Raw genomic sequence first — 4,065 nt, 5'->3', positions numbered from 1 at the left:
ACCCTTTTATAATAAACTAGTAATCTAATAAGTAAAATGTTTCTCTGAGCTGCTCCAGCAAATTAATCCAACCCAAGGAAGGGGTCATTGGAATCGCCAGTCTATAGCCAGTTGATCAGAAACACAGGTAATAATCTGGGATTGCAACTGATGTCTGAAGTTGGGGTTAGGGGAGCAATCTTGTTGGGCTGACCCCTTAACTTGTAGGAACTATGGGTAGATAGTATCAGAACTGAGTTGAATTTTAGTATACCCAGCTGGCATGGCAGAATTGCTTGGTGATATGGGAAAAACTCCCACACATCAGAATTGATGCAGACTTATAGGCACCCAGAGACCAGTAACAATGGGAAGTCATTACCCCCTTGAGCCCCCTTGAGGAACAGGGAAAAGGAAACAGAACTATTGGTCCATTGTGGGCTGGAGCCAGAGGAGAGAGGGAAGCCTCATCAGAGCTGCTGACAGACGGAGGCAACCTCTGCCAGAACCTGGAATAGAAACAGCAAGAGTCAAAGATCAAAAATACTCCAATCTGTCTGTCATTCCATAGGCTGCTGTCTTGCTGGTGCTGTCAGTTGGGTAAATCCAACTTGAAACCAGAGAGCTGTCCCCTGGGGGCACAGAACAGGGCAGTGAAAGGTGAGAGAATAAAGAATAACCAGCACAGTGGATATTTATGGCATTTTTTGTGTGTTTTACATTTAGTACTTTTAAAATTCATTTGTAATTTTTCTTTTTGATTGTAGTGTGTAATAGGGATAAGCTTTTTTTCTTTTTTTTGCGGTACGCGGGCCTCTCACCGTTGTGGCCTCTCCCGTTGCGGAGCACAGGCTCTGGACGCGCAGGCTCAGCGGCCATGGCTCACGGGCCCAGCCGCTCCGCGGCATGTGGGATCTTCCCGGACCGGGGCACAAACCCGTGTCCCCTGCATCGGCAGGCGAACTCTCAACCACTGAGCCACCAGGGAAGCCCAGGGATAAGCTTTTAATTTAATTTTTCTAGATAACTACACAGTTATCTTAGGTGCATATATTGAATTATACTCCTATTTATTTTATCAGCTACCATTATCAAACTAAATTTTTATAATGGGATTCTGTTCAGTGTTTCCAACTCTGTTCCATTGATTAATTTATTCTTGTGCAATAACACAGTGTTTTAATTATCATAGCGTGACAATATGTTTTAACATTTGGTAGAGCATCTCCCAAGTGTTCTTAGGTTCTGATGAAAATTATTGGGAAAGAATAGCTTTGAAAACTGAGGGGAAATGTCAAATATAAAAAGTTTTGTTATTCAGATATGTTTTGAAATGGATACTGCTAAGTGGTATGTGCAAATTCTAATTCTCTAATATGGGATCTTAATATATATTACTAGATAATACAAGGAGGGTTTTTTTTTCTGTTTCGTTATATTCATTAGTTTTATTTTTTAGATTCCACATATAAGTAATAACATACAGTATTTGTCTTTCTCTATCTGACTTATTTCACTAAGAATAGTACCCTCCAGGTCTATCCATGTTGTAAATTGCAAACTTTCATTCTTTTTTATGGATGAGTAGTATTCCACTGTGTATATGTACCACATCTTCTCTATCCTCTCATCTGTTGATTGACATTTAGATTGCTACCATATCTTGGATACTGTAAATAATGCTGCTATGAATATTAGGGTGCATGTATCTTTTCAAACTAGTGTTTTTGCTTTTGTTGAATATATACTCAGAAGCAGAATCGCTGTAGCATATAATTCTATTTTTAGTTTTTTGAGGAACATCTGTACTGTTTTCCACAGTAGCTGAACCAATTTGCATTCCCACCAACAGTGTACACATCCTTGCCAACATTTGTTATTTGTGATCTTTTTGATGATAGACATTCTGACAGGTGTGAGGTGATATCCCATTGTGGTTTTGATTTGCATTTCCCTGATGATTAGCAATGTTAAGCATCTTTTCATGTGCCTGTTGGCCATCTGTATGTCTTCTTTGGAAAAGTGTCTGTTCAGGTGGTGTTGTTTTTTTCCCATTCTACAGAGTTTATTAGGTTTATAACTGGATGAAGTCACACGTGTACAAAATGAAGCTCACCCTATCCCAAAGCAGAGTAGGAACTGAGGGCTGGGGATCCATTTCTTGCCTTTCGGGGAGCTCTAAGGTGAGGGGCAGCCAATCCTCCCACTCCAGAGAGATGTGGCCACAGGGGAGGGGAGCAGATGGGGCCCACCTGGCTTTGGTCGCAGAACTCAGAGGCTGGCATTGGGCTGGGGCAGGCAGATGCATGGAGGAACAGGAGCCTCAGAAACCACCCTGCCCAGGGAGCCCTGCTTGCAGTGTGGTTGGTCCAGACCTAGACTCGGGCTGGTGCAAGTGGAAGGCAGCAAAGCAGGAGGGAGGAGACACTGATGTGTGGTGGTGGAGGGCACCCAGACCTGTGGAACAGGGGGGTGGGGAGGCGGGCTAGCTGCCACTAGGCAGCTGGCAGCAGGTCTCATAAATGCCACTGTGGCCAATGTAGCGCACCCATTTGATGACATCATGGTCGCTGTAGTCCAGCTTCGGTTCAAACACCTTCAAGTAGCGCACCTTGCGGCCAGAAGGTGCGAATGGCACCTCAAAGTTCATTGAAATGGGGGGGTCGAGCCCATCTCTTCTTGTTGTTGGTGGGCAGAAGCTCAATCTTAGCACTGATCTGCTATTTCTTCATGACTGCCATGCACTTGATCTTCCACATGATGGCGTTCTCGCTGGCCTTGTACTTGGCCTTCCCCTTCATACAGATCACCTGCACCCCACTGGTGTTCAGTGGGGTTGGGATCCTCACCTTAATCTTCTGAGCCAGTAGTGAGGGCTTGAAGTTGGACTTAATGACCACCTTGACCTCCAGCTTGGTGCGTCCCACTTCCCGAGCTAGCAGGATCACTCGGAAAGGAAGGATGACGTCCTTGGTGATGCCGTACCTCATGAGCTCAGACTCTCCGTCCGGTGGGATGAAGCTGATGCTGCGCTCCGAGTCACACTTGCTGAGTCACACACACTGGTGGAAGGTGCTGTCGTCAATGGCAATTGATTGCTTCCCGCTCTTGCTTGTTTCATCAGCTGTGCCTTTGCCCTGCTTCTCAATGACAGCCTTGTCATTCATCCCAAACTTGCACTCGGGCATGCCACTCGGGTGGCTCTTCATCACCACCCGGCCTGACACATGGGCACTCAGCACCTGGCCCAGTGGGAACATGAGGAGGTTCACACTCTCCAGCACATCCAGGAAGAGCTCGTTCTGGCTATACTTGATGCCCTCCCGCCACCAGACAATCTGCCCAGTGTGATCTGAGACTGCTCTTTTTTGTCTGATGCTGGCTCTTGATGCCCTGCTGGGTGATGAAGGTTTTCAGCGCGCCTGTCTCTGAGTTCTCTGGGTAGCCAAAGTCTAGGATCTCATCCAGCAGCTGATATATGAGCACAAAATTGTTCTTGATGTTCTCTTTGCTGATCTTGCAAAAGTAGGCAGCCATTATGTCACACATCTTACAGAGGAATTCGAAGACCATGGCAGCACTGACATTCTGCTTGGTGACAGTTGCCAGCCAGATGTTGGACCACTTAACGTGAAAGAAACTGGTGCGAGCAATGTTGGTGATGGGACTGCGTACCCGCTGCCCGGCATGGATAACATTGACCCAAAAGGCAACTGCTGCGTTCCTCCAAATGTCATCTCGGTAGACTTGGGCAATGAGTACCTCACCCTTGTGATTATAGATGAATAAGCCTCCAGTCATGGCAGCAGCTCGTCTCCATGGCCCATCTCTCTGAGAACAGACTTGGTGTCCGCGGCCCCCTGCTCAGCCGGCCTGGCCACTCTTCGGATCCCAAGATGTCTGCCTGCCCCCTGCTCCCATGCCCGCTGTCTCAGGTTTCACTGCAGTCTCTATTCAGGTCTTCTGCCCATTTTTAACTGGGTTGTTTGGGGGGTATTTTTGATATTGAGTTGTATGAGCTGTTTATACATTTTGAATATTAACCCCTTAGTGGTCATATCATTTGCAAATATTTTCTCCAATTCA

The 4,065-nt window shown here is 46.3% G+C and overlaps 1 pseudogene; it reads right to left on the bottom strand.

Moving 5' to 3' along the window:
• Positions 1–2,464: 2,464 nt before the first annotated feature.
• Positions 2,465–3,780, bottom strand: LOC117311867 (AP-2 complex subunit mu pseudogene; annotated as a pseudogene).
• Positions 3,781–4,065: the final 285 nt, after the last annotated feature.

This window comes from Tursiops truncatus, chromosome 3 (assembly GCF_011762595.2).
Source record: "Tursiops truncatus isolate mTurTru1 chromosome 3, mTurTru1.mat.Y, whole genome shotgun sequence".
NCBI lineage: Eukaryota > Metazoa > Chordata > Mammalia > Artiodactyla > Delphinidae > Tursiops > Tursiops truncatus.
Note: the sequence above shows the minus strand (reverse complement) of the source record. Positions and strands in the feature narration are given on the sequence as shown.